The sequence below is a fragment of the Pan paniscus genome, chromosome 13, assembly GCF_029289425.2.
Source record: "Pan paniscus chromosome 13, NHGRI_mPanPan1-v2.0_pri, whole genome shotgun sequence".
NCBI lineage: Eukaryota > Metazoa > Chordata > Mammalia > Primates > Hominidae > Pan > Pan paniscus.
The window spans coordinates 63,082,256-63,101,770 of NC_073262.2; the positions used below are offsets into that span (position 1 = coordinate 63,082,256).

At 40.4% G+C, this 19,515-nt stretch overlaps 1 protein-coding gene across 17 annotated transcripts in view; it reads right to left on the minus strand.

Annotated features, from left to right (window-relative positions):
- Positions 1 to 19,515, minus strand: part of RBMS1 (RNA binding motif single stranded interacting protein 1) — a 220,206-nt gene that overhangs the window by 115,530 nt on the left and 85,161 nt on the right. The window lies entirely within an intron of this gene.

The following is a 19,515-nucleotide window of genomic DNA, read 5'->3' on the forward strand; positions in this document are numbered from 1 at the left end:
AAAAAGAAAAGAAAAAGCTTTTCCTTATCCTAGATTTCAGAGAGCTTCATCTGAACCCAGAGGTTTATGCCTGGCCCTGGCATCTTAGCTGGCTCAGCATGTCCACAGGCTGACCTCTGAAACTATTTCCAGTGTCCTAGAGGAACTCAGAATGGCTCTCATGCATCAGTCCAGCTGCTCCGGTACTACAGCCAAACAGGGTTCCAACTAACATGTGCTGTTAGCTTTTCTGACGTCAACCCTAAGCAAAGTATCCCAATTTTTCTTTGGACTCAATTTTAACTCAGTTACTCATAAGACTGTCATTCTCTTATTTGGCACCCATTTACATTTCCTGCCTGCATCACCCCAGACTTAAAAGATCACTGCTTTAGAAGACAGTTCATTTCTCATCACTGAAAGGTTCAAACACACAGAGCAACCGCTCTTTGAGGAATAATTCACCCAGTGGTCCTTAGCCTTCAGTGAGATTCCAGGTAACCTAGATAGCCTAAAATGCCCCCCACATTGTTTTTGCCGGCGACAGAGGGACACAATGTTTACATTTTTAATGAGCACCCCAAGAGTTTCTGATGCAGGTGGTACGGTGAGGGGTAAAACCAAGACAGCAAGTCTTTGAAATTCAGAAACCCAGTGCCCCTGCTAAGCTGGAAGGGCTACTCCACGGGATTCCACAGCTAATCGGAATCTTCTGGGCACTCTAGCTCTGGGTCCGTGTCACTCCCAAAGCAGCCCCATCTTGTCCCTTGCTCCACACAGAGTCCACCTTTCAACTCTTCCAAATGACACTTGACTTGTCACTCCCCAGCAGGAAAAGGCGTCTCCTGGTTCTAAAACTGCCTGCTCTCTGCCCGCACCCTTCAGATCCTCTTTTGTGTCAGCTGAGCCAAGCAATTTCCGGTTCCCTGAACTGACACTTCTAACCAACCCTCCCTGCGATGCGAGAGGTTTTCATGGCTCCTCTAATTGACATGTAGGGAGTTCCTAGGTTAACAGGTCTACAAACTTTATTGGGATAAACAAATTGCTGGGATGAATCCCCCTGGGGGGAGGCCTTCCACAGCATCCACCCACACAGTGACAGGCCAGATCTTTCTGTTCCTATTCAGGCATAGAGTAATTTCCACATGTGCTCATCTCACAAACTGTCTCCATCCTTACTTTAGTTGACGTGATTGTTTGTGGCAAAAATTTCAGAAAACAGCTGTCCTGGTCAACCCAATGACCTCATTTTAATCAGAAAGGGTGGAGCACCTCTAGGTGCATCCCTGACACACAGCACTGTCACACACTGACAATTCTTGCTGAGATAATGACTGATAAGTATACCTAACTTCACACCCTGGATGTGTTCTGGAAAAATTTGATATGAGCAAATCCATGTTTTAAATGTGATGAGGAAACACAATTTTTAAAGAAACCCTGAGAAAAATACCAGAAAACGCTGTGCCCTGCAAAATATGCATGAAATACATAAATGCTATTGTTACAAAGAGAGGTTCCAGTGCTCAAAGATATTAAACAATCTAGTTGGTAATGATAAACATACCTAAACAAAAGCTTAAAAAACAACTCAGCAGGATGGGCGTGGTGGCTCATGCCTGTAATGCCAGCACTTCGGGAGGCCAAGGCAGGTGGATCACCTGAGGTCAGGAGTTCAAAACCAGCCTAGCCAACATGGCAAAACCCCATCTCTACTAAAAATACAAAAATTAGCCAGGCGGGGTGGCGCACACCTGTAGTCCCAGCTACTCAGGAGGCTGAGGCAGGAGAATCGCTTGAACCCAGGAGGTGGAGGTTGCAGTGAGCCAAGTTTGCACCACTGCATTCCAGCCTAGGCAACAGAGCAAGACTCTGTCTCAAAAAAAAAAAAAAAAAAAAAAAAAAGGTAAAAAACCCTCAGTAATTAACCAATAATCACATAATGAGGAATCCTTTTATAATGAAAATTACTAGCTTTTTTTTTTTTTTTTTCAATCAATCCATCTAAGATGTGTCCCCTGTATTCTGGCGGGGAGGGGAGGAGAGGAAAATTTTACCAAAAACCTGAAGGTTGAGAACAACTAAAGAGAGGCCCCTCTAATAAAACATATGTACATCTTTAAATTCTTACATAAGACTCAAGAAACTTAAGTTTTAATGCTCCTTCATATTCTTACAGAATTGCAGCTCTGTAATAGCTTTCAAAACAAACTTACAAATGGGCAAGAATATTACAAGAACTCACTCCCATTCCCTAGAGGTAACCTGATACCTTAATGGGTACTGGTGCAACCCATCCCTTTCTCAAGACAACAGGCATTATTGCTTTTCCACTCCACCCACTTACACACCCCAAGTGAGATGTGGTGGATGAAACCCATCACATCAGAATTGTTCTAATGTAATAAAGAGCAGGAACTTTAGAAAAAAAAAGAGATCATCTGCCTGGAAGAGGTAGACCTTGAATTTCAACTTAAAGAAGAGAGGGACACAAACTTGAAGATAGGACGCTGTAGTTCTGTGGCCATTTGTGATAGCCTAACAAAAGCTTGGAGGAGAGGAAGGAAAGACTTCAGAAAGAAAGGAAGGGATCAAGACTGATGGCTCATGCCTGTAATCTCAACACTTTGGAAGGCCAAGGCAGGAGGATCACTTGAGGCCAGAAGTTTGAGATCAGTGTGGGCAGCATGGTAAGACCTTGTCACTATGAAAAAAAATTTTTTTTAATTAGCCGAGTGTGGTGGCACACGCCTGTGGCCCCAGCTACACAGAAGGCTGAGGTGGGAAGATTACTTAAGCCCAGGAGGTTGAGGCTGCAGTGAGCCATGTGCATGCCACTGCACTCCAGCCTGGGCTGAGACCCAGTCTCAAAAAAAAAAAAAAAAAAAAAAGCAACGAGGAACTTTTGGCTGGAATGGCAGGTATGAACTTGCACAAAGCAGAGGATGGGAAGAAAGGGGCAGTCACTCAGGATCCTTGAAGGCTATGGACACTGCCATAGCCATTAACATATTTAAGCTATTAATATTTCTGTAAAGAAATATCTTCTAACTGCAAGTTAAAAACAACCACCAAAAAAAAAAAAAAAAAAAAAAATAGCATTTCCATATACATTATGTACAACAGAGCCACCAATATAATACTTCTGCTATGGAAGCTAATGTGACCACAAGTGAGTCATGAAGTATTTTGCATTTATTTCAGGTCCAACAACGTGCCCAGTTGATGAATTTTGCCTAAATTGAATGTCTCTGGTACCACATTGTTATGGGGTGAATTGTATGCACCCAAGAAGACAGACTGGAGTCCTAACCCCCGGTACCTTGGAATGTGACCTTATTTGGAGACAGGGTTTTTACAGAGGAAATCAAGTTAAAATGAGGCCCTAATCTAGTATGACTGGTAGCTTATTAAAATGAGAAGTTTGGACACAGACAGGCAGGCACACAGACAGAATGTCATGTGAAGACGAGTTATGTTGCCACAAGTCAACTACTAGAAGCTAAGAGAGAAGCCTGGAATGGATCCTTCCCTGGCACCTTCAGAGGGAGCATGGCCCCGCTGACACCTTGAACTCAGAATGCTAGCCTCCAAAACTGAGAAAATTAGTTTCTGTGTTTAAGAAACACAGTTTGTAGAACTTTGTTATAGCAGCCCTAGCAAACTAATACTCAGGTGCTTCGGTAGTCTGCTTGGGCCAGGTTGTCCTGTTGACTAGTAAAACACACATTTTGCCATAAAATATTTTTTAAAGAAAAACATTAATATTTTGCTTCCATGATGCAATTACTATTTTACCATGGCCTTCTGTCTCACCATTTCAGAATTATGGATAAGTCTTAGGGATTCAAAACAAAAATAACCAATGTAGGGCTGGGCACAGTGGCTCATGCCTGTAATCCCAGCACTTTGGGAAGCCAAGATGGGCAGACCACCTGAGGTCAGGAGTTCGAGAGCAGCCTGGCCAACATGGCGAAACCCTGTCTCCACTAAAAATACAAAAATTAGCCGGGCGTGGTGGCACATGCTTGTAGTCTCAGCTACTCGGGAGGCTGAGGCAGGGAGGCGGAGGTTGCACCGAGCTGAGATCGCACCACTGCACTACAGCCTGGGGCGCAGAGGGAGACTCCATCTCCAAAAAAAATAACCAAATTAATTAATTAAATAATAACCAATGTAGTAACGATTACACAGATATGTGAAGGATGCTTCCCCAAATAAAACCAAGCAAAAGAACTATCTAGTCAAGATTGAGCTCTTAATCCAAAACCTTTTAACCAAACCTATGAATCAGACCTACCTTCACTTGGTTTTATTTTGTACCTACCTATACTGATGGTGCTAATAAGTACTATCTGGTTTGGGTTTCATTTTCTTTCAAGTCCTTCTGTGCATCTTCTGGTAAAAGTGTCAACAAAGAAGGATCCTACACATCAGGGGTCTGCAAACTATGGTCTGCCGGTCAAACACTGCCTGCAGCTGGCTTTTGTATTTAAAGTTTTATTGAAACACAACCATGCCCATTTGTTTATATATTATCTATGGCTGCTTTCCAGTTACAAAGGCAGTGCTGAGTAATTGTGACAGAGACCTTATGGCCTACAAAGCTTAAAATATTTACTATCTGGCCCTTCACACACACAAAAAAACCCCTGCTGATCCCAACTATAGATAGTGTATGAAATATATGAGCAGTTCCCACGTAAACCTTTATTGCTTGTTTCTCTCGATTGTCAATAATCCCAATTCCAGTAGTACTATTTTCCAATCCTATTTCACACATTTCACTAGAGAACAATAAAAAGAGGAAGGGCATTCTAGCACTTTGGGAAGTCAAGGTGGGAGAACTGCTTAAGCTCAGAGTGGCTCAAGACCACTCTGGGCAACATAGTGAGATCTTATCTCTACAAAAAATTAAAAAATTAACTGCATGTGGTGGTGTGTGCCTGCGATCCCAGCTATTTGGGTGGCTAAGGTGGGAGGATTACTCCGGCTTGGGAGGTGGAGGCTGCAATAAGACATGATTGCACCACTGCACCACACTCCAGCCCGGGCAACAGAGCAAGACCCTGTCTCAAGAAAAAAAAGAGAGAGAGAAAGGACCTCTTAGAATGTTAAATACTACCTTCTTTTTTGCTTAAATTTCTCTTAATGCTCGCCAGTTTTTCTGCACCCCTTTTAAAGAAATAAAACCAAACTCGGCAATGAATTGATGTCAAGAACATGGAAGATATATTTCCTTTTTTCCCCTATTCTAATTTAGTATCCTAATAAGCAGTTTCATAGAGTCAGTTAAAGGGTAGACTAACTCTAAGGTGACAATCAACACAAAACAGCCCATTGAGAACTCTGTTTCTATACAGGAAACAAATCAAATGTACCTGGAAGAAAAATGGTCAAAATTCAGGTAAACTGTAGCATGTCAGCTGCAAATCAGACATGTTCTTACTAGGCACTTCTTAAATATCTGAAGCTCTTATGGCACTAATTTCTAACTTATATAGTTATTTATACACTTGCTCCATACTCTCTCTTAGACTGTAAGGTTGACAACAGGATTACTAATTTGTTATTGCCCTCAGGGCCTAACACAGTTCTTGGCCCATAATGTACTCTAAAATATTGACTGAATGAATGATAATCCAAGCTGAATTTGGTTGAAAATGGCCAAGCTGGCCGGGCGCGGTGGCTCACACCTGTAATCCTAGCAACTTTGGGAGGCCGAGGCGGGCAGATCCCCGAGGTCGGGAGTTTGAGACCAGCCTGACCAACATAGAGAAACCTCGTCTCCACTAAAAATACAAAATTAGCCGGGTGTGGTGGCACATGTCTGTAATCCCAGCTACTCGGGAGGCTGAGGCAGGAGACGCACTTGAATCTGGGAGGCAGAGGTTGTGGTGAGCTGAGATCACGCCATTGCACTCCAGCCTGGACAACAAGAGAGACTCCATCTCCAAAAAAAAAAAAAAAAAAAGAAAACAAGAAAAAGAAAAAAAAAGAAAACAGCCAAGCTTCACTGGCAGTCAGGATCTCTGGGTTCTAGTCCTGGTTTTGTTACAAATAAGCTATGCGATGTCCTCACCTCTAAAATAAGTACTGGGAAAAGCTCATCTCTGGGTCCTTTCGGCCTAGTATACTACACTTCTTTTGTAATAACACATTATATACTGAACATTCCTTCAGATCACTTCATCCGAAACACTAGTATCACATCGCAGAATTCATTCAGGATAAAATTTCATGTTGTATACACCAGAAACAGTTGGTGAGGGAGACCGACAGACTTCCACCCACTTTTCTTTGGACTATGCAACTAAGAACCTTAATATAGATTTTTTTTAAGATGGTACAAGTGAACAATTTAGTCTAGATTACCTATTATAACAAAGGATGATCAAGTGGCCATTCAGAATTTTCAAGAACACATAGCAGTGTGTTCCTCACAGACGAGCCTTCTCCACAGTAGGGTTGTAAAGTCCTAACTGTGGTTTCTTCTATACAGGAACTTACACCTAGAAACCACAGAGTAAATTCTGCATGCTGTAATAAGTCAGGCAGGAAGGGACTGAAAGTATGCAAATTTTTCTACCCACAGCCAATTATATGAGAAAGACAAAACAAATTTAGAGGACAAAAGAATATTCATTATTAGAATGTGTGAGTTTTCCAGATCACTGACATTTTAAACTAGATTGATTTCTCAAGTCAGCTTTCTTGACTTTGTAAATGCTTTAAAAAGCAATAAAACAGGTGGAAAAACTGACCTTAACAGAGGAGAAATTAAAAGCAAAAAAAGAAATGAGAGTTGGCAGATACTAGTTTATTTTGCCTGAAGTTAACATGCAACTTACTATTGCTAAAGGCCTACTCTGTTCAGAGAATGACTTTTTAAACCTCACATAAAAGCAATTCTGAAGTTCTATCAATGATTTTTTAAAAAGATACACTCTTTAACATTCATTAGAAAAACATTAGTGCAAGTGTGTGCCATACTTGGAAAACAAAGATTTTAAGGTAGGATGGTGAAGCACTAAGTAAAAGTCAGACGATCCAGCTTTTCAAGCTGTGAGAATTTAAACAAATCAATGTTTCTGGATTTTAATTACTCAGGAGTAAATTAAAGGGGTTGAACCGGATAATCTCTAATGTCCTTTCCAACACTAAAATGCAAAAGCTTCTTTTAAATAAGGGGTTCCCAAACTGTTCCAAGAACACAATTAGTAAATATTCTAAAACTAAATTATTCCATGATCAAGTAATTCTAGGAAAACAAATCATGAAGTCAGACAAATATCTCCACTGTAGGACTTCTTGAAGACTTTTTACTGCTAATTTACACTTTTACTCTCCTGGACAATACTACATAGTATGTAGTGTTTCCGAAGTTTCTTTGTAAAATGAGTATTTTAATTCCTTGAACACTTTCAACCTTTAATAGAATCCGTGTATCTTAGTAAGCACAATTAAGGAAAGCAGCTTTGAACAATAAACTTCTGAATTTAAAATCAGATGCTGAAGGCCGGGTGCAGTGGCTCACACCTGTAATCCCAGCACTTTGGGAGGCCGAGGCGGGCAGATCACGCGGTCAGGAGATCGAGACCATCCTGGCTAACACGGTGAAACCCCGTCTCTACTAAAAATACAAAAAATTAGCCGGGCGTGGTGGCGGGCGCCTGCAGTCCTAGTTACTTGGGAGGCTGAGGCAGGAGAATGGCGTGAACCCGGGAGGCGGAGCTTGCAGTGAGCTGAGATCGCGCCACTGCACTCTAGCCTGGGTGACACAGCGAGACTCCGTCTCAAAAAAAAAAAAAAAAAAAAAAAATCAGATGCTGAAAGAAGGAAAATGCTCACATAATAGTCGAGGGCATCTATTTCAGAAACTGTAATAACATCTCCATAGTGTTTACATATCATAAAGCACTTTATCTTACATTAACTCTTTTGACCCTTAACCCTGAGAAGCAAGGACAAATATAATAATCCTCACAAGTCTTTCTCATCACAAGGATTTTCGGCTAGTGAACAGAATGATCACAATTTTCTTCCACGATTATAACCGTAGGCTTTCCTTGACCCTTCCTCCAAAATCCTCTTTTGTATACAAACTGACCTGTTAGGAGACACCCCAAGGAAGGAGGGAAGCATCCAGAGTACCTGTGCCAGGTAATGTGCCACGTGCTGTCACCCAGATGATGTCATGTAATCATCTCAATAACACTGAGTAACTATTATCCCTGGTTTTGCTGCCAAGGAAATTAAGACCCAGAAAGTTTAAGAAATGTCCCTTCGAGTGATAAGAGCTGGGATCCACACCAATGTCCACCTTTTTTTCTTTAAAAGCAACCTGTGTTTTGAAATGGTTTGATAGTGAAATTTTTTTAAATGGACGTTGGCCATGTGGTTCAGTTGAAAAAAATTAACACTTTATTTTGGTTTGTGTTTCATGGTTTGTGGAATCTGTTTGAAATATGATTTGATTTACACAAATATTACAACAGTAGTTAGAGGGAGGTGTAATTTATACAAGAACTTCATCTTAATAATTATAACCACCTGAGTTCTTACTAGGTGCCAGACAGACCCATATGTACTATCTCATTTAATCCTCCAAACAACTCCACAAGGAAGGATCCCAGGACTATTCTACCTTGAAGGCTTTTACCTCAGAACTTCCTCTCTGAAGCAGCCTGTTTCACCTCTCTCTCCCAGGGACTTTTCTTTTTATCTTTTTTTTTTTTTTTTTTTTTTTTTTGAGACGAAGGAAGTCTCACTCTGTTGCCTAGGCTGGAGTACAGTGGCACCATCTCAGCTCACTGCAACCTCCGCCTCCCGGGTTCAAGCAATTCTCCTGCCTCAGCCTCCTGAGTGGCTGGGATACAGGCAGGCGCCACCAAGCCCGGCTGATTTTTGTATTTTTAGTAGAGACGGGGTTTCACCATGTTGGTCAGGCTGGTCTCGAACTCCTGACCTCGTAATCCGCCCACCGTGGCCTCCCAAAGTGCTGGGATTACAGGCGTGAGCCACCGCGCCCAGCCGTAGGCAATGTCTACCTGCGCATGCACGTGGCACTCTCTGCCCGAGGTCCGGGGACTTTCCCCTAGGCGGAAGGATCTTATCAGAATCTCCATGCCCCACCCTATACCAAAAGCTCATTGTCTTTCTTGATTTCACGTTTCCTTAGCCTTTGGAACAGTGCTCTCAATTTTCAGAGCATACTCATCTTACCAATGTCAAACCCTATATAAACCCATTATCCAGATGCTTTCCCTTACTTATTGCTCGTGGAGGGTCAGGATACCATGCCAACTCGTACCTCTGAACTCCCATGGCTCCTTACTACTGCTTGAGTCATCCTTGCACTCATTTCTGTTTGAATGCTCACCAAATTCCCAAGAGCATTATTCCAAATCTTTTGTCATACTCCTTAAACTGAAAATCCCATCTTTTTTATTTTACAGAATCTGAACAGACAGCCTCGCCTCCTTACTGAATCCTAAGCTTTCATAAAAAGGTGAGCTTCACTGGCCTTCCTGCCTTCTCTAGCATAACCCATTTTCTCCTTCCTGTAATCACTGTCAGGAAGACTTCTGAGGAGCCCTTTCCTGTAAGACTAATCCTGCCTCAACCTTTCATAAAAGTAAGCCCTATTTCCAAATATTCCCTCTTTTTTCTAGCACCTTGCTTTACCTACAAACACAGATGCTGAAATAATCTTGTCTCTAGGCTGTCACTTGAAATTTTCAGGAAAAAAACTCTCTCTTTGGGTCTGACTTTCCTAAAGACACACCCTCTTCATTCATTCACTCTTTAAACCCTTTGGTATGTGCTTCCCTCACCCCTGTCTCCACCCTCCTTTCCTGCCCCACTACACACACAGGACTCCACTGAGACTTCTGTTTTAAAAGTTTACAAAGACCTCCCAATGGGTATTTCCAATGGCCCTTTACTAGGCTTTTGTCTTTCTTGACCTCTTGGCAACATTTAATGGAGCTGACCACCTCTTCTTAAAACTTTGTTCTCCTTGGCTTCTGTGACACTCTCCGGATTCTCTCAGTTTTGTGCCACTTCTTTCCTCCCACTTTGCCTAAGGCTCCCCCCTACTCCTGCCCAATATAGAATCTGTGCTCCCTGAAGTCTGTCCCATCTCTTGTCTTGACACATTCTCTCCTCGGAGTGCTTTAATCCATTCCCAGTGCTCCACCTATTAAATCTGAGAAGTTTCTGTGCTTCTTCCCCAGAGCTCCGGTTCTCTAACTGCTTGCTAGAAATTTCTGCCTGGGATGGCAAGTGGGAAGAATAATGTGTAATTCATGTGGACAAGTTAAAATGGCCAAACCAAACTCACTGCCTTTCCCCCAGAAACTCTTATTTTGGTAGGCTGAATACTCTAAACCTCTCACCACTATATCTGCCCATCTTCCATATTCCTTTGAGGTGGGAGATGTTTTAATATAACCAATGTACTTGTTAGACTATAGATATTAAAGGTGACTGTATAGTTATGAATGACGTATATTACCAAGAATGAAATTTGCCATATAACAATGTGTTTGAGAAGATCCAGGACAAACACGAAAATCCATGCAGACATGTGAGGCAGCTTCTACTCTGACTTCAAGGTAATCTCAAGGGAGCGGTAAAGAAATGCTTACAACCATCTCCCCAACCAAAATAACTTCTTAAAGTGGTTTTCACTAGGGGTGTGTGATTAGCCATTTAGGCTGGACGATTCTTCCTTATGAGAAACTGAGCTGGACACTGCAGGATATTAAGTATCCCTGGTGTCTGGACACTAGTATCAGAATTCAACAATCCCTCTCCAATTTATTTTAATAGCAAAATAATAACAGTAATAATAATAATGATGATGATGATGTGGAAAATCCCTGTAATAGAAAGGCTGGGTTTTTCCTCATCACTGAGCCCCAGAGCAAAAAAGGTTGCAGTAACTTTTCATTTTCCCAATCATTTAAGACTAGAAGCCTAGGATGGTCTATTCCCGAGACCTTCCCCTCCCCATCCAGCCAGTCACCAGCCAAATCTTGTCAATTCTTTCTACACAATATCTTGAATCCATTCTATTTAATACATTCACACTGCCACATTTTACATCTTTATTTCAACTGAGACAATACCTTCTAAACTCAGGCTCTGCTCTCACCCATTTTAGCAAGCTTGCTCCTATTGACCTCTGTTCTTCAAACTCTACCCTGCAGTCAACCTAACCTGACCTACCCACTACTTCCCTCATAAAGCCCATGTTTTCTATCTTCAAATCTTTGCTGAATCAATGTTCTTTTTACCTGAAATGTCGCCTTCCATGATGCAACCAATTATCCTGTCTCCTGAGTTAGAAATTTTGTTCAAGTTCTTCTCCCTCTCCTTCCAAATGCAGTCACGAAAACTTTTGGAGGACACAGATCCCTCTGACAAATGGATGAAAGCTATGAATCTCTACCAAAGAAATAGCCAATGTATGCACATTTTGCATACAATTTTAAGGGCTTCCTGTATTTCAGTATCTATAAAATTTGGTCACTCCTCCTGCCTACAATTTAACTGACTTCTTTTGGGTCCTCACTAGCTCTCAGCAGTTTTAACAACTAGCTAGCTGGTTTCCCTGCCCAGTTTCTCCCCTAATGTGCACCAGTATTATCGCCTGCATGCCACCAGTTTACTTCGCAAAGATTCCTGTCTGCTTTTTTTTTTTAAATCACTTACACCTACAACTCAATTAATTATAACTCAATGTTTCTGAGCCCCTCTTAAACTTTCAGTTTAAACAAAAGAACTATTCACTGTCTTAGAATTGGTCTGATACATTTAACATATAAAACTGAGAATACAAAATAGAGCCAAAGTACTTTCTAGAATATCTGAATTGGCAGGGTTGGGTTGATCACAAATGGTCTTCCAAAAAGGATTTATAGGCAGTTCTCCAAAGAGGAGAGAGACAAAGAGATTTTGTCTTAGAACAGAGAAAGAAAATGCTGGACGATAGGACTGATAACTAAGAAAAAAAGGGGGAGATTTAAGAATCTGAGATAATTCAAAACAATGAGGCTACATATTTGCTCCAAACCTACACAGCACCAAAACAATGAGACTGGAACCGATTTTGCAAAGTGATACATCAACTAGCAAAGTAAGAAACAAACAAGGTAAGAGTGCTTTCTTCTCTCTTAGCCCCTACTTCCCCTTCCCTCTCTTCAGCACTCCCTGCTCCTCCCCCTCTTGCTCTGGAGCTTTGCAGCCTCTGCAGTGCACACCTAAAACTCCCCAGACACACTGAAAACTCCCCTGGGTTATACACTAACAGCTGCTTCTACAATGCTGACATTATCTGTACCTTGTACTTCTTACAGAAATCCTTACTCTTCCATTATACATTAAAGAAACCTCTAAAGAAGCCACACCTCCCACTGCACGGCCCTTTCAAATAGGGAAAAGCTTGCACATGTATCTCGGAACTGGAAATTAAATTAAATTAAATTTAAAAAACAAAAGAAACAAAATGAAAAATACAAACATATATATGAGGAAAAAAAAAAAAAAGAAGCTAAGAGCCAAAAAGCAAGTTTGCAATGAAGACAATCATATGTATTCATAATAAAATAAACCCAAAGGATTCCAACATAGGTAGGACAGTCTTGGCTTGTCACATTTAATACAGAAATTAAATGTGGAGAAAATTTATCTGTCCACAAAACAGCTGTAAGTCAAATGAAAACAGGTGATTGTGATAATGCCTCTATATTTAGAATATTTAGAACAGCTACTCTCCTGAAAAGTAATCTAGAATATGAAATTTCATATATATAGCTACGTTTCCCCCTCACTAACTCATGTACATAAATTTGTGCCTTAAAAATGTTTCAAAAAGTACAGAAGGCATATTTAAAATATGTATAAAAAATAGGAAAATTTTAAGTTATTAAGTTAAAAAGTATCTGTCAGAAACAAGTGATTTCTAAAAAGGTAGGACAGGAGTTTGCAGGAAACAAAAATAATACATAAAGAATAGGAAAGGACCACCCCTCAAAACTCAGGCATTAGAAACAAGCAGTACCTTCATGTGTGACTGAAATTCTCAAAATGAATTCTTTGCAATTTCACCACAATTTTGAGACATTTAAAAAATACAATTTTCTAGGTTTCGTTTTGTTTTGTTTTTTCACTGTCTTTTTCTTGATAACCAAAGGACTGCATGCTCATTGTGGGGGACAAGAGAGACTGGATGGTTGAAAAAAATGTAAAGGATCATAAAAAACAGTCATTTGTGATTCTATAGCAGAGGAAGCCATTTGTTAATATTTTGGCATATTTCCTTCCAGTTTTTAAAAATACATTTTTGAGATTGTATTGCATATACAATTGACAAACAAAAGATAATCTTCTCTAGTTTACATTACACTGTTATGAAATTCCGTATGTTTAAATGAATAAAGTGGAGCCAACATAGATTTCTATGTATTAGGGTACTGTTCTGCGTAACACCAAGTTTCTTGCTGCTGCTGTCGTTATAGTAAGTGTTAAGTCCCAACAGTTATACTGATTTTTTATTTTAGTCCAGGATTTCATTTGCTCCATTTAATTCTTTCACCTTATCCTAATTCCAGGAAATGCTTTCTTCCTTTCCTCACAGTGTGTTCTATACTATTTTAAAGTTTACACCAAGATTTTAGAATGTGTTAAGCAAAGCATTCTGTACAGATGCGAGTTTAAAAACAAACACCCACTAAACACCTACAGATGTCCAAGGACAAAAAAAATGTTTATTTTTCTGAGTAATGCAAAGACGATATCTTTGAAAATCAAATACACAAACAAGACAAAGGAAAGAATTCAGGAAATAATTGTGCATATACTAATAATCAAATCTGTTTTCCAGCAAATTAAAAAGTAGCATTTTTCACTGATAAGAATGATCAATGCTCTTTTTACCTTCCTAATATATTTGCATGAAATGAAGAAAGGATTGAAAGTCTTCCCCAGAGAGGAAGCAAATTCTGCTATCGAGGGCATAAACCATGACCAACTGTTTAAAAATATGGTGGGATCCACTTTTCTACTTCTTGGTACTTTCTTTTTTTAAAAAAATGTGGTTGAGAATTTCATTTTCAACCTCAGGTCCTTACCCTTTTTCAGGCTGCCCCTCACTCTAAACACAGTCCATTCTTAGAGGCTGTAAACACGGTCCATTCTTAGGCGACTGTGTCAAGGTCTCCCTAGACCACACAGAAGTCTCCTAGGACCACCCGCTGTTGCTTGCTCTGTGGGGACATTAATAATAGCACCTTAGAAGGATTAACAACAACAACCCTGTGAAGTGGGCACTATTATCTTTACTTAGCAGAAACTCAGACTTAGGGAGGTTAAGTGAAAAAGCATGCAAATGGTAGAGCCAGAACTTAAGCCATAGTCTTTCAATTAGGTAGAGTGCAGGCGGAAGCATGGACCAAATGGTTCAAGGAGGTAAAATGTGAAACGTGCGTTATCAGGGCCTAAGGAATATGCTAAGGGGCAAACTTTTCAGTGGAAAAAGTAATAGTATGTCTTATTATCATGATTTTTTTTATAACGAGTTTTAAAAAGCGAATTGGATTTCCCTGAGAGAGGGCTGCTAGATTTAGCAAATTCAAAAATGCAGTATGATGAAAATCTGGGACATACTTATACTAAAAAATTATTCACTGTTTATCTGAAATTCAAATTTAACTCAGTGTCTAGTATGTCATCTGTGAAAGCCTTTATAAAACAAACAAAAAAACACTAATACATTCAAGAGCTACAATTCCCACATCTGAAATCTGGACACTGTGGGCCACATGTCTTTGGGAGGCCAAGTAAAGGGAAGTGTAGTGAGGCCACAGCTGTTCTTGACGGGCTTTCTTTTTCCTAGTAGCAGACACAGCCCTTGACTCCAGGGACCTAGCTTTCACCACGTAGGCCACTTAATGTCACTGCCTCAAAACTCCAGACCTTCTCTATATGGATGCTATGAAGATTAAATATGACTGAGGTTTATACATCCTTAAAATATTTATTTATTGGGTGAGTACTTTATAAATATATTCTCAGAAACCTGGATCAGATAGACTCTTACCCTCCTAAGAAAGGTCTCAAAAATAAAAGTACTAATATATGGTGAGCCCAGTTGACAGTAATCTCTAAAAATAAGGAAAAGCAAAAAACTAGAAGTATGTTCAAAACCTGAAGTGAACTATGGAACATGTAATGAGATGCCAAAACGGTCCCTAGTAGAAAAAGTGGACAATCACGATGAATTGTACAGTTTTCAAATGGCTATGTATGGGTAGATTTTAAAATATCATCATCATGACTCATAGATCCTACCTGACCACAAATACACAGAGATAACATAACATAAAAATGGGCCAATACCTTACTTATACATACCAATTTACCTTTCTGCTACTCTCCACTAAACCTCCAATCTCTGTAGCTTGAAGACGTTTACTTTCTTTAAAACAACAACAAATTGGGACTGTTTCAGGCAGTGTTCATTTAAATATCTTCTATGCACAAGTTTAATCTTCAAACTTTAACAAAACCCAATCTACTAAACACAAATTGCTGTGAACAGAAACTGCCTGAAGAGGATTAATCAACAGCTTTGTATGTCATCCTCTAAACAAGGCCAAACACTGAATCACTGTTGAATTCCTCACGTGCAGCTACACCCAGTTAATCTTGAAGAAGGCAGTAAACTATGTAAATCTACTTAAACTGAGAAGATAAGTACTTCCCTCATCAAAAGTTAGCAACATTTAACAAGTACAACTATTGGAGGGCAAGACCATTAAACACACACAGATATAAACACACACATACACACACACAGAAAAATTTTGCATTCACTCCCCTACCTCCAAAACCCTACTGGAAACCACTAGGACAACATACTGCTTAGCAAAAAAGGCCTTCCTACATGCCACGATGTGCAGAAACCAAAGTATGGTTGGTTTGTAACTTAACTACCTCAAGAAAGCAGTTCCAAAATGGAAGGAAACAGGAAGAGGAGTAGCTAATAAAAGAATTCAAGAAACAACACAAAGGAAAAATGAAAATACCAATTTTCTATATCTAAAAGCCTTTGAGTATAAATCACTTTTTTTGCTTCAAAACACACTAAAATATTTTCATAGCTACAAAAGTCCTGATAAATGGTTTCATTTTGGTTTTTGGGGTGCTCTTCTCATACAATCAGATTGGATTTGCTTAATGAACACCATATACTTCAAAGTCACAGTCAACAGTAATAGAACGTACACATTTGTCCACTGAGACTTGAACCAATCATCTTTATTTAGATACTGCCTACTCGGTTATCACTCCATTCAAAAGCTTCTCACTTTGACTTGAGCTGAGCAGGTGTATTTCTAATGTGCTCACAGGCCTGTGAGGCAGGAAAATCCTGCTGATCCCAGATGATGCCAGAGATCAGTACTCCCTGATGCCCTAGCTACACTACGTGGGGGCAGGTGAGAGATGAGTACCAACCACTGCTGCTTTAACTGAAACTAGCTCACTCCTACACAGTCGGCCCTCCGTATAAAGAGGTTCTGCATCCGCCTACTGTGGATTAAAAATATTTCGGGGAAAAGCAATAAAAATAGCAATAAAACAATTTGAAAATAATACTGTATAACAATTATTTACATAGCATCTACATAGTATCAGGTATTATAAGTAATCTAGAGATTAAAGAATACGAGAAGATGTACATAGGTTATATACAAATACTACGCAATTTTATATCAGGACCTTGAGCCATCCTGGAACCAATCTTCCTCGGATGCTGAGAGATGACTGTATATGTAAAATGTAAAAAGCTTTAAGAGTTGTACAATCATTCAGTACAGCCACATTTTTATATCAATGCTGCTTCCAAACATCACAAACTTACCATCTGTATCATCCATTTGCTTCATCATTCACCTCCTAGCTCACAAGTTCTCCCTCCCCAAAAAGGTGGGAGGAATCCCTAAACTGGACTTCTGAGATTAGAAGGGTGATGGGCGATGATGCAGATAAGTTCTCTATGGGTTGCTATTGAGCAGTACATGTAGGCAGGCAGCCGTAGTGTGGTGGCTTGGAAGGGAGTGACTGTCAGGGTTCAAATCCTGGCTCTGCACTTTGAGTTGAATAGACTTTGGGCAATTTGCTTAATCTATGCCTCAGTGTTCTTAACTGTAAAATGGATACACAAATACTGCCTGCCTCACAGGGCTTTTAAGATGACTAAATGAGTTAATCTGCCAAAAACATTCAGAACAGCAATCAGCAGGTAGTGAAGTACTCAATGAAAGTTAGCTACTACTATTATGTATGTATAATGCAAGTGTGATTCCGAACCATTACGGTGTTTTTTCCAAAGGTGACTGTAAAGTATTCCTTACATTCCATTTTTTTTTTTCTGGCAAATTAGCTGAGATCAGCTCTAACAGCTGATTATGTATTTCTAGACTAAAATCAAACTGCATCATATACCTAAAATCTGCCAATTCTTTCATCAAAATGAACAAACTAATATGAACTGCAAGGTTGAAGCTTAACATCACAAAACCTTATAAAAAGCATTAATTAGACTTCCCATTTAGGCTAAGCCAGGATGAGATCACAAAGTCACTCATGGTAACCAGGTCCCCGCGCTGGAAGTGTGCTTTCCCAGTGAATGGCTAAATACTAACAAAAGAAACCTTTGACTCAAATACCACTGGTACCCGGGGTCTTGTGTCTGTATAATGCCTACACATTCATTTCTTTCTTTGCCTATAGAAAAAAGAAAGTCTGTTTGTTTTTCTGATTCAGTCAGCCCTTTTAGTCTTTGAATCTAAGGAGAGCCCTGTGAAAAGAAGAGCATCTTATCAGCGTGCTCCAGACCAGCAGGCTACCCCCCTTCACACACAAAACCTCCAGCCCCTCACAGCCAAAGGCCTCGCCCTCAGAGCTTTTTCCCCATTTCAGAGCTAACACCCCGCCGGGTTTTGACAACAAATAAATGAATACACAAGGTCCTAACATAATTAGCCATCTTTTCAGGTAGAGTGAGGTGGGTGGGGGAGGAGGGGTTGCAAGGGGAATGTTTATTGTAAATTGGCTGCATTTATGAAGTTGATGTAAGTGTACTGGATCCGAGAGCATTTCTTTTAAATGAAGCCACATGAAATGACTTCGAGATGCCTGCTTCTGAATCTTGACTATCTTAGCATATCCTTCAGCCGAGTCATAAATGCAGATTTTATTTATTTAATTAATTAAAGGAAAGAACTTCTTAACCCAGGTAAAAGTTCCATGGACTTCCACATCAAGGGCACACAGACCACGGTGTGTGTTTACTGCCTCTTTAAAGGAAAGTTAACATAGAAAAGAACCAAAGACCAGAAGGCAGAAAACATTTCTTTTCGACACTGCCAAAATACTTGCAAATACACTTACGCTAGGACATACACACAAAAAAGAATGACTCTGACAACAAGACCTAAACATAATCAATAATCCTGTAAATACCTAAAGGGAAGCCACCAAGCATCACTGCCATCGGTCGTGATCTTAAGAGAGCCACGGTCTGCATGGAAGGCTACAGTTCGCTTGTATCCTTTTTGGGATAATAACTTAATTGATTTGTCTCAGTGGCTAAGGATGCAGACAAGAGATTTATTATGGAGGAAAAATATCTGCAATCCTGTTTTTGTTTTCTCAACAAGCATCTTGCCACTGACCTCTAAATCAGTTTAACCTTTTCTAAACAGACTTGCACATTTTTTAGATAATTTAAAGCTACGTTTTGTTATTGCTGCTGCTGAAAGGCTCTGTGAGATGTACCACAACATGGCTTCAGTAACCTTCTTTTAAAAACAAAGATGAAAAACAAAAGGCCTCAACTATAAGCTCCCAGCTCCAGTCCTTTTCCCAGCAGGGGATTGTGATCTAACCACTGAAGTGGCTTTCGAGTTCAATCTGTTAAAAAATGTATGAAACGGTATTAAAATAGGAAAGAGCATGTGTATGACTCAGGCATATCCAAGTATCTTCTGCAACTAGGATGTCACAGGATTTCCCTGTGCTACTGAAAACCCTGAGAAAGTGACAGTAGAAGTTCCTGTTTCTTTCTCTTTTTTTCTTTAAATGAGGGGGGCGCGCGCGAACACACACAGACACACACAGAGACACAGACACACACACACAGACACACGTCTTCCGGGTTTCCTACGAATCAGACAGGTTCTCTGAGGTTCCTAGCGAAGACTGCACACCAGCGTGACGACTTATTACCGTACTCCGCTACACACAAAGGTTTCGGGAAAAACCCAAACTTGTTGCAGAGCTGGGTGAAGCCCCCGGCCCGGCGCGCTTCTGCCCTCGCCGGCTCTCCGCTCCTGCCCCTGCCCCTTCCTCCACTTCCCACCCTGCCCGGCCCGGGCGGCGGCGGCGAGGGCATCTCCCCTGCTCAGGTCGCCGGCCGAGCAGTCCCCGCGGCCGCCTTCCTGGGAAACAAGGTCACCGCCC